Below are 12,044 nucleotides of genomic sequence, written 5' to 3'. Positions count from 1 at the left end.
CTGGGAAAAGGCCAACTCTGCTCCCAGACCCTGACGCATATGAAGTTTGGTAGAGCAAACACCCCTCAATTCAAAACTGAGGCAGGGGAAGCTATGTTCTTATAGGATAACCAGGTTTCAATTAAGGCAAGCAATGGGAGACAGTCTAGAGATGTGGAAGGGCTTGTTCACCATGAAATGGCAGTCCAAAGAAGGCAGCAGAAGGATATGAGAAAGAAGGGAGCAGCAGGGGAATGAATGTAGGAAGGCACAGGGCAGTCTGGGGTCCAATGTACAGGATAAGACTGATGACTGGAGGCATTTACCTTTTAGGCACTTACATAGTATGCAAATAGGGTGGTCTGGTGAGGACTAGCAGCCATAAAGGCCCAGAGAGGCCTGTGATGTCAAGTTTAGTAACAATGGAACAGGCCTCCTGGGATCTGAACAAGATGTTGGACTTGAGCTGGGACACTGGATGCTAGAATCTGGATAGACAATAAAATAACAGTACAACGGCACAGAAGTAGACAAAAAGTAGATTACTTGAGGGCCGTTGTGCAAACCAACCAGACTAAAGCTGAAGGTTTAGGTTGGGATTAGAATGCTATCTCCCAAGGGTGGGGCTGAGTTCTAGAGAGATTTATAAGCCACCAGAGGAGTCAAGACATGATTTATAAGAAACATTATAGGTTTTCGCCAGTGGAGGGACAGATGAAAGCAGCATTTAAGGGAGATTAGTGTGAGAAATAGCCATGCAAAGTGAACAAGGGCTGGAAAAATTGGACTTGCCACAGACTTTTCTATCTAAACATGACATGGTATAGGATTAGACAAGGAAGGAGAAGATAATTTCAAAATAAAAACCAGCAGCACTTGTTTTATATATGGATGAGGTGATGAAAAGTAGGGATTAAAATTTTTCAATACTTTGAAACTGGCTGATTAGGAGAAAAAAGGAATAGGATCAGTTGATGGAGAAGGAGTAGACAGTGATGACTTTAGTTTGGGACCTAGATTTGTTTGAATCTTACAGCTAAATGAGACTTTTACATCGGGCCATGTGGAACAACTATCACATTTTATAGATGAAGAAATCTTGAGTTTGAGATGACACAGGATGTCCTAGAAAAGATGTCCTAGGGGCTCCTGGCTGGCTCAGTTGGTACAGCAGGCGACTCTTGATCTCAGGGTCGTGAGTTCGAGCGCCACATTGGATGTAGAGATGACTTAAATAAATAAAACTTAAAAAAAAAAAAAAAACCACAAAGATGTCCTAAAGGCAGTTGGCCATTTACAGCTGCACTTTAGTGACAGAACAAAACTAGTGATATCAATTTTTGAGTCATATGAGTAGTATCGTCAAACAATTCTGTAAGAATGGATGAATTATCCAAGAGAGAGGAAATGGAGTGAGAAGACAGACGACATAGAAGATAGCAGAGAATTGAATCAAGAGGTAGAAAAGAGACAGGAATTTGGGCTTTGCTATTGGATAGCTCTAGGAACTTGACAATTTATTGACTTCCTCTGGGTCTTAGGCTGCAGTCTTATCAACGCTTGGGGGAAAGGGGGGAAGGTCTGCTTCCAAGCTCACTCTGTGGCCTCTGGTCTCTGCTGGCTGTTGGCTGGAGTCATCAGTATGTTACTCTGTGGGCCTCTCTGTAAGGGCACTCACGATATGGCAGCTGGCTTCTCTTTGGGTGAGTGACAGAGGGAAAGGTGCTTAAGATGAAGCCCCAGTCTTCTTATAACCTAATCTCAGAAGTACCATCTCCCTTTTGCCAAATTCTGTTCATTAGAAACAAGTCAATAAGTACAGCCCACATTTGAGGGGAAAGGATTACACAAAGGTATGAACATTTTAGCAGGTAACACTTATATTCATAGACGCTCATACTCATTTCTTTATTTTTGTAGCTAGTTCACCTAAAATGGGCAAGTCAATAAATACTGCATCCACTGAGCTGGGGACAGACAAAACTGGGGCACAAAGAAGGCGAAAACCAATTCTACCCAGAGGGAAAAGTCACAGAAATTTCCAGAGAGGAAAATTATGCTTGCACTGATTCCTAATTAAAGAACAAACAGTACTTTATCAGGAGACAAGATGGTCAAGTTAAAAGCTTAATGATTAGGGGTGCCTGGGTGGCTCAGTCGGTTAAACTCTTGATTTTGGCACAGGTCATGAACTTAGGGTCCTGGGAATCGAACCCCACATCGGGCTCCCTGCTCAGGGGGATGTCTGTTTCTCTCCCTCTCCCTTGGCCCTTCTCCCCAACACCCCCACCCCCAGGGCCTTGTTCTCTCCCTTCCTCTCTAAAATAATAAACCTTAAAAAAAAAAAAGCTTAATGATTATAATTTGGACTGTAGAGGTTTTTTTTTTTTAAGTATTTATTTATTTGAGAGAGAAGAGAGAGAGGGCACATGTTAGCAGGATAAGGGGCAGAGAGAGAGGGAGAGAGAATCTTAAGCAGACTCCCTGCTGAGCCTGAAGCCCACCACGGGGCTCAATCCCACAACTCTGAGATCACAACCCAAGCCAAAATCAAGAGTCCGATGATCAACCAACTGAGCCACCGAGGCGCCCCCTGGACTATGGAGTTCTTATGTACTGATTTTAAAGCTGAAAATATGGCAAGCATGAAGAAAATACTTCATAGTTTGAAAAATCTCCAATCCTATTAAGATGTGAAATATTGATTCATAGAATTTTCTCATGATTTCAAATATATCTTTAAAAATTCTAATAGTTTAACTTAGTCTACCAGATCTTAATAGCCATTTTAATAAATCAGCACTCCTAAGTTTCATCTGTTTTCTAAAAATATATTTATGAGTACACTAAAAACTTGCATGAGATTGTTCAGAAATTTAAGATTACAATTCAGATGTACCTAGGAAAAACATATAGGCTGTTCTCCTATTTCAAGGCTATTAGTCTATTACAATAAAGCTGATATTCTAGTTATGTTTTTCATTGTTAATTTTATTAATTCTGTGAGCTTTGTATGCCTCCATACTTGACCCACATTCTAGCACCTCTTGCTTTCTTCACCTACAGATTTAGTATTCCACATGCTGGTTTAAGAGTGTGGCTGGACTTGAACTAAGCTAGTCAGGCAATTTCCCAAAGTGGCACACATGAGAGAATATTAAGTGGGTTTTCCCAGGGCTTCTCTCCTCAGAATGAGGCCTGCCGTTGTAGAATTGGTTGCCCTATGTTCTTCCCCACAAGTCTGCATTAATCTCTGGGGCTGTCTGATCACACAGGTTTTGGCCCAATCTGATCTGTCTCCCCCGGATCCAAGCAACCAGAGGGCAGATGAAGCATTGATGGGAGGCCCTAAGCAATGCCAGCTCATCGTTTTGGAAGAATACTGATCTTGCTTTTCTGACCATTGTTCTCTAACAACTAAAAGGTTTAGTTCATCATTTTACTGTGGTATTTGTAAGTCGGTGTTGGATCCCAGTGCTCGAAAGTCAGGTAACTCCGCTGGCAGAGCGTCCTTACAGTGCCTGGGAAGCAGGAGGCATGCCACAACACACACCCTCTGCATTAAATCCTCTCCCACTCGAGGGCTGCTGCTGGCAGCTGGGTATTTGATTCAGGAGTCAATATGCTGTTAAGAACCATTGTTTTTGTGTACAAAGAACAATGACTGGCTTTTTTTTTTTTTAAAGCATTCTTGATGTTGTATTAGTATAGTGTCCCTCATTTTCTATTCATTCACTTTCTTTGAATAGCAAACACTCTTTTCTTGGTAACTAGGTACACAAATATAATATGAAACACCCCAGTTTTTGTTTGACAGTTCATTCCCACTTTCATGACTACAACTTGAAATTTATTTTAAAAATACAATTTTTCGTCTCAAATTAGACACAGGCATTCTCTTCTCTCTTTTTTTTTCCTATTGTAGGCTATTGATTTCCTTGAGAAGAGGAGGAATCAATAAAACAGCCAATCGCAGATAAAAAGCATCCTAACTTTAGTATAAGCAAGAATGATAAAGAAAACTTCTTTATGTGTTAATATACAATCGTCATATTTAAAGTTAAAATAATGTCAAATTCTGTTTTAAAAAATAGTATATAATGCATAGCAATGAGTATGTTTCACCTCTACATTGTGGTCAAGGAAGGAAAGTGTTTAAGAGGTTCCTCTGGTCCAACATCCTCCCAGGGCAGAAATCTCTGCACCTCTGAGCAAACCCAGTGGCGAGACAGCTTTCTGCTCTGTGAGACATCCCATGGCATTGTCCGTTATTACATTGTCAGGAAGTAACCAGAGGTCTATGTGTAAGGCACTGTGTTGAGTGTTCTGCGAGATTTTAAAATAGAATAAAAATTCTTGCCCTAAAGAAGCTTAATATTTTGTTCACGAAGTTCAGACAATAGTAACATAAGACAAAGAAGTAAAAGGGGCATAGAAAGGCCCAAACCAAACCTCATGGAAACTCAGGGCAAGGGATAAGATGCACATCTAGGCAAGGGAACCCACTGGTCCTAGCTCTGCCGTCTGCACTGACATCGTTGTTTGTCTCATCCATCTACAGAGCCTGACATATTCTATAGATGTGTTCGAAGCGGCAATATGGCCGAGGGGCTTGAAGCTGGATCTTGGGCATTAGATATCTTTGGATATGAATCTGGACCTTCTCTTTTCAGTGGGTGACCTTGAGCAAGCTGCTTAACCTCACTGTACTTTTCTTTTCTCCTTTGTACAATGGGCATAGTAAGACCTACATGACAGGCTTATTGAAAGATTAAATAACTAATACAAAGGGCTTTAGCATAGTACTTGGCACTTGGTGCGTAAAAAAAAAAAATGGTAGCTTTTGTTTGTACTTTTTTTTCATTTTCCCTCTGTCTTTTCCTGCCAACCTCTAACATTTTTATCATTCCTAGTAATATGTTGTTTTCTAGACTCCTCACCTTTATGGCTATCTTCCTCCAAGCTGTGTGTTTTTCACTCTCCTGTACAATGCACTACTTAGAACTTTACAACAAGAAACTTTGTTTGCAAGTTGTTGTTGTTTGCAAACCCAAAAGAGAAAAAAAGCTGTAGTTGGGGTTTAAGCAAAATGGTAAACTAAACTGCTACCTCCCTTCTGACCTGTACTTTTATTAATGCAGCCCCAAATTATTGCATTCAGGTTTTTTGTTTTTGTTTTTAGCAAGTCCATGCCTTTGCTGGTTCATGGCAAGCCTGTGGCCAACTACCTTCTCTAGGAGCCGCTTAGATAGAGTACAATCAGGCCTCTCTTGTCTTGTACTTGTGCAGTTGATTTTTTGAACTAAATGAAGGTCTTCTCTTTTTATCTTGTGTAGGCCTGGATTCTTGGTTTTAAGTGACAAAAAGCTAAGCTTTTAAGTTAGACAAGAAAGATGGAATTTCTCTGTTCGGTATAACTGAAGAGCAAGAAAAATGGGACAACTGGAATGCTGACTCTCCCTTCTTCATGACGTGACTTGGCTTCATTTTCTCACATAGATTTCTCCTAGGACCATGGGTACTGGCAACTCCAGGCTCATATGGTCATAACTTGAGCCGTAGAAGAAATGATTCCCTCGTCCATTCCTCCTTTCTCTAACCAAGGAAAGAATGGTCTGAATCCAACATGCATCAATGATTATTAAGCTGTCTCTGCCCCCAAGATAGGATGAGAAGCTATTAATTCTTGGACCAGTTCCTGTGGCTTAGGAGGCCAGGGTGAAAAAGATGGCAGTTACCAGAAGATCTCAAGGTATGGCAGGGGAGAAGTACTTCCAAAGGAATAAGGAATACATTTATTTATTTATTTATTTATTTATTTATTTATTATAAGAAATGGAGGTGGCTTAAAATTAAGTGACTTAGCCTAGTAGAGCCAAGACTAACTGAAGGTTTTTAAACTGTTGTATAATAGATGATTGAATGGCAAAAAAGATCAATTATTTTTGTGAAAGCAAGTCATTTATATTTCTTCTCCCTATATTGGTAAAGAATTAATCTTTTATTGTATTTTTTGCATGGATTCCTCTCCTTCCAGTTAAAATTAGATAAAGCAAATTTAGATTGATATATATGTTTACAAGAGAATTTGCAAAACTTCAAATTAAATGACAAAGTAATTTAAAAATTCTTGTTAAATACAATGTAGCCCACAGTTACTGTCAATAATCATGTAGGTGCTCATGTGATAGTACCTTGGCTAGGTTATTTATTAAAGAAAATAAAGCAAACCATAATTCAAACTGCACAAGAATAGATTTCAGAGCTCCTATTCTTCTATGCCCATAACCAAAAAGTTTAGGAATATCTGCCAAGCAACTGTTTTGAGACAGAGAAATACAAGCTTATCTGACTATATATTACCTAACCAATAAAACACTTGTTATCAGACAATGCCTGGCAGCAAAGTGACAATGAAATTAACTTTCCAAGGATTTCCTCACTTCCAAGGATTAGATGAAGATATAAAAGAGCAAACTCATGGATCATGTCCATTGATTATTCTAGTAATGTATGTTACATTTAATTTGTAAAACTGGATTATTGCTTTGACTGCTTACATAGGTTTCTGAAGCAGTCCTCTTTAACTTGTTACTTCCTTTATTTGTAATAAAAGACATCGGTGATTGTTCATGACCTGCTTATCATAGAAACCATCCAAGTCACTTGAGAGAGGTAAAATGCTGACCCATATCTAATGACATACACAGCCACTGAAATGAAAATAGGAAAAAAACCCTGCTTTTTCCTTACACCAGGGTTTGAATCTGGGCTCTATCACCCTTTGCTTGCCAGGCATACCCTTCTATAGGTTAAATTACCCTGTGGACAAAGACGGGTGATGGACATGAACAACTTCAAATCAGTGCTAGGATGCAGGGCCACAGAACCCTACTGACATGGTACCTAAATTTTGTGAGAAAAAAATTAAATATGACAATAAAAAAAATCTTTTTTCAAATTAAGTGATTTCTCATCTAAGGTGAAAATCAACCTAGGTAAAGGAATTACAGCTCTAGAAGATTTTTAACAACAGATATTTAGCAGATAAAGGACAGCACTTTATATCTATTTCATTCAAGGAGAGAATGGTTGATAACCTGTATTCTGTACTCTGCAAAGTAATTTGGAAACACTTTTATCCATTTTCACTAGTTCATAAAAGCCATAGCACCAGGTTCTTGTGAAGCAGGTTAGCTTTTTAGAAGATTATGAGTTCACCAAAAGATTTGGTAAGCAATTGAAATATCATGTTTTAAAATGTGAATGTTTGGAGCAACCCTCTTGGTTCCCCTCCCTCTTTGGGAGCTTTGTACTATCACTTTACTATTGTTCAATAAACTTTGCTGCCCACCGGTGGAAAAAAAAAAGTGAATGTTGGGACGCCTGGGTGACTCAGTTGCAACAGCATGTGCCTCTGGATCTTGGGGTTGTGAGTTTAAGCCTCATGTGGGGTGTAGAAATTAAATTTTTTAAAAAATGTGAATGTTTTAACTATTCAAAACCTATATATTTTGACTGTGAAAATTTGAACTGTGGAAATATGGCTAAAAATTATTAATCTGCCATGTTTCTTCTCTGCATATCAGTTTGAAAATGTTATTTTTACAAAGTATTCTTTAAAATGCTTGCATTTCAGAGTATTACCATTTCCTATGAAACTTAACATTAAAACCTTTAAAGTCTCAAAAAAACACCTGAAACAAAAATCTATATATTTTAGTTTTCTATATAATAAAGAGTACTCTAAGAATGTACTTTAGCAATAAAACTGCTTGTTAAGCTGTCTTTAAACATTCCCACTAAACTGGCATTTTGACTCTTGATTACAATTGGACTCCTTACATTTGCCACATTTATACATGTGATGACAAGATATTTCTATTTTAGGCTGGTGTTTTTAGGTGTACCTATTGTTTTTGCGTGACTTGTCTTTATCAGCAATCTAATTCATTCCAAATTTTATATCTATTGGCATGAAAGCAAATGCGTTTGAATCAATACACCAGGATGATCTAAGTGTGAATGGTAGTGTATCACTTTATCTTAGGGCTCTCTGTTTAATAGTAATAATACTTTCTCTGGCAGTACCTGTGTTTTTATATATGAGTAACCTGACTTGGCAAAAAAAACAAAACTTCAAACCCCAAACGTAATTAAATATGCTGTTCTCATTAGGAAGCTGTCGTTCTATTAAAGTTACATACTATGTTGGCTAGTCCACTGAAGTACAGTTTTTAGGTTCATCAAATACAAATATATTGTATTTGTATTCATCAAATACAATAGTGCTAGCTGCATTATTCTTTAATTTTGAATACAAACAGGAATCATGAGGGCACACAGTTTGAATAGGTTGTGGAATAATTTCACGGTATAAATGATGTTGAATTAGGCTGAGGTCCAGTACCTTTCACTTGAAAGAGTGGTCAACATCCAATGACTTCACTTCAACTACTCCTCACTCAAACTGCGCTTCTGTGCCTCCCGCTCCACTGAAATTACTCAGTTAAAAGTCGCAGATAACTTCTTTTCAGGCCCTTATCATTCTCAATGGATCACTACAGTAGCTTTCCAAGTGTTCTCTCTGCTATTCTTCCCATCTTTACATTCTTCTTTTTCTAAAATTCAGAACACTCCCATGATTGAAACTTTTTCGGGACAAAAATCCAAACTTAACATGAGATCAGAATTTACCAATGATTTGCTATTTCCAGAAACCCCTTCCCATCCTGTTTGAGTGATGGGACATCTTGATCACTTGTTCCCTCTTAGAACACTCTCCTTGCAGTGGCTTGACATTGGACTATGGCCAGTCTCCTTCTCTGGCTGGTCCTCTTGGTTTTCTCTGCCAGCTTCTCTTCTCTCTGGCATTTCTCAGGTTCCTTTGCTTATATCCCTTTTCCTGTAAACCTCAACATTTCCTTAATCATCATGTCTATAGGAGAGGCTCCCAAATTCATAGCCAAAAGGGCTCCTGATCTCCCTATTTCCAGGGGCCTTTGGACATTCTTTACATGGATATTATAGCAACAGATTCAACTATGCTCAAAGCAGGCTCATATACTACCCTCCAAACTGGGTCCTTCTATTTCTACCTGTGTTCATGATTCCAGAATTCTCCCCATTGATTAGCTTAATATACCCAAATTATTTGACACCTTCTTATCCCTCTTGACAGTCGATTACCTTCTACTCTTTCTATGCCTTTTCCCTCCCACCCATTCTGAACCCCTTACTATTCTTAACTTTTGTAAGAGTCTCCTTTACTGTGTCTTCCAAACTTTCTACCTATTTTCAAGCCAACTGATGCCAGAATGTTTTAAAAAAACTTTGAGTATATTGTGTCCCTACTTAAATGGTTCCAGAATAAAGTCCAAGCTCTGATCACTTCTTGATCTCACCCTAACCTACCTTTTCAATCTCACTAGCAACCAGGCCCCTATGTTGCAGCCAGAAAGCCCACTCAGAGTTCTCTAAACTGGCCCATTTCTGTGCCTTCTCTCACTTGTTTCCCTTCCCTATAATATCTGCTCTCAAAATCACTTTTTCCCAATATCTAGAACATCTGCTCTCAAAATTAACACTACCTTTCTCCAGCAGCCTTTCTCTCACTTAGCTGCAATCATTCCCTCCCTTCCCTAGGTTCCACGCAGCATATTACTTATTTATCTGTAAACAATCTAGTTATTTTGTGTAGTTGTTTTATTTCTCCTGCTGGATTGTAAGCAAGATTTCAAGTAGTGTATTCATCTCTAGCCTCCTCCTTCCACCAGGGGGTCTAGTAAAGTGCTTTGTTTATAAATGTTCTGAATCAAAGAATTTTTAAAGAATGAAAGGGAAAGTCAAGATATAGCAAAATGAAATATGGAAAAACGAAATTAGGAAGAGTCCACAGCTCCTGATTTTTACCTAATACTTTCCTCCAAGAGCCCACATTTCAGCGTTGCTACCTTTCCACCCAGGAAGGCTCATTCTCTTCCTTCCTAATTTATGATTTATTAATCAACCACAGTGCTGCTCACAAAGTAAACTGAAGGTGGAGAAGATCAAAAGAAAAAAAAAAGTCAGGGTCTTAATCTCATAGATCTTAACTTGGGAGGGATGTGTAAGTATGTATTTCATTTGTGTCATTGACTCTGAGTCGCAGAGTTAGCATGAGAGGACTCAGTTTCTGATCACTAGTACGAAGACATTCTTAAAAGAATGAAAGTTATGTAGGTCGTACTAGGTTCCCCAGTTAAAAAAAAAAAAAGTGTGTGGGGCGCCTGTGTGGCTCAGTCGTTAAGGGTCTGCCTTTGGTTCAGATCATGATCCCACGGTCCTGGGATGGAGCCCCCCATTGGGCTCCCAGCTCAGGGGGAAGCCTGCTTCTCCCTCCCACTCCCCTGCTTGTGTTCCCTCTCTCGCTGTCGCTCTCTCTAATAAATAAATAAAATCTTTAAAAAAAAATTTGTTATTAAGTAGTAAAATTAAAATGCGAAAACGAGGCGGAGGATTAAAGTAATGCGCGTTTATAACATCAATAATCCCCTCTCCAACACTGGTCCTTCATTAATAAGGACTCGGTGTGACTGCACCAACCCTTTAAATGAGGACACAGAGGCCACATTCCTTAAAAAAAATTCCTACTGCATCATATTGTAACATACGAGCACTGGGGACATTTTCACGCGGTCACGAGGCTCTGTAACCTCACCAGCACTGGGCCCACCCATCACGGCCATTAGGAACTCGTTTCCATAAAGGAGCGCGGTATCCCGCGGGCGCAGAAACCTCAGCCTGGGCGGGCAGTCCCCAGGCATAGCCTGTGGAACCCTCAAAAAGCGTAGTGCTCTGGAGGGGGGTGTTCCGGCGAAGACCTTCACAGGCCTCCCTTACAGCCTCTCCAGGCAGTGCACGCGTGCCGCCGCCCCTGGCCCAGTACAACTCCCGGCGTCTTGGCCGGCAGAGAGCCGGCCCAACTCTCCCTGCGCCGGGGCCAGCGACAAGCTTGAGCGTAGGCGCCTGAGGGGTGGAGGCGCGGGACGACGCTGCGCTCCGGCCCAGTCGCGTCCCTTTTCCCTCGACCGCCCCCGTCCGCGCGCCAAGAGCTCCGCGGGCGGAGGACCTGCGGCCCGTGGGAGGGCGGGAAGCCACCAGGCGGTCGGCACCTGCAACCGGGGTCGCCCGTCCTGCCCCGCCCCCTTTCGCCCCCCCACGCCCTGTCCCTAGTCCCTCGTCCCTGTCTCACGCCTTTCTCTTCCGCTCCCTCCCTTCGCCCCAGGCCGCAGCCCGGCTCCGCCCCGCTCGCGCGGCGGCCCGGCCGGCTGTGACGTCACCAGACCCCGCCCCCTTACCATAAATACTGGCGTCGCCGGCGCCGCCTTCCCACACTCTCTGGCTTTTCGTTCGGCTGCAGTGTTTCCTTTTTTTCCACCTTCTCTGCCTCTTCTCATCCTTTCTCGTTCTTCGGCTCTGCAGTGTGACGAGGCCGAATCCTCTCCCCACCCAGTCCTCGCCATTCTTCTTTTACTCGCGCTGTTGTTCTATTTCTCCTTTCGGCCGCCGCCGCCACTGCTCCACAGCTGGTGTCGGTGCCGCGCTTTTTCCCCCACGTCGTCCCCGCAGCCTATGGCCCAGGCCGCCTTGGGTATTTCTGCTCAAGGTAACCACATCCCTCTTTAAAAATTCCGCCGAAAAAGAGAAGACGCTTTACCCGACTCTTTGGGCCGTTATCTCACGTGAGTACCGACCCGAGGGGCGCGGGGGCGCGGGGCCGGCCTCGGGGAGCTGCCAGGTGTCTGCCGGCTGGGCCCCGCCGCCCGGCCGGCGGCCCCACAGCGCCCCACGGCCGGCTGCCTCGAACATGGCGGACGACGGTGTGTGTGGTGGCGGTCGGTCCCTCCGCGGCGGCGGCGGCGGGCTGGGGTGGAGGGCGCGCTTCGGGGCCCTCAGGCTGCCGCCTGCCGCTCGACGGAGCAGGAGCCGCCACGGTTAAAGCGAGGGGGCGTGTGCGTGTGGGGGCGCTCGCGGGGGTCTCCGCCGGGGGTCGGCGTAGTCTCCTGGCGGCGTGCGGCCCCCAC

General features: G+C 42.3%; 1 long non-coding RNA gene across 1 annotated transcript in view; it reads right to left on the bottom strand.

Annotated features, from left to right (window-relative positions):
* The window catches only part of LOC121101741, a 37,873-nt gene extending 26,167 nt beyond the window's left edge, over positions 1 to 11,706 (bottom strand). The window contains exon 1 of the long non-coding RNA XR_005833775.1: positions 11,319 to 11,706. This is a non-coding gene — a long non-coding RNA (uncharacterized LOC121101741). The remainder of the gene's footprint in view (positions 1 to 11,318) is intronic.
* Positions 11,707 to 12,044: the final 338 nt, after the last annotated feature.

The sequence above is a fragment of the Ursus maritimus genome, unplaced genomic scaffold, assembly GCF_017311325.1.
Source record: "Ursus maritimus isolate PB19 unplaced genomic scaffold, ASM1731132v1 scaffold_9, whole genome shotgun sequence".
NCBI lineage: Eukaryota > Metazoa > Chordata > Mammalia > Carnivora > Ursidae > Ursus > Ursus maritimus.
The sequence above is the reverse complement of the archived record's forward strand: the minus strand, read 5'-3'. Positions and strand labels throughout refer to the sequence as shown.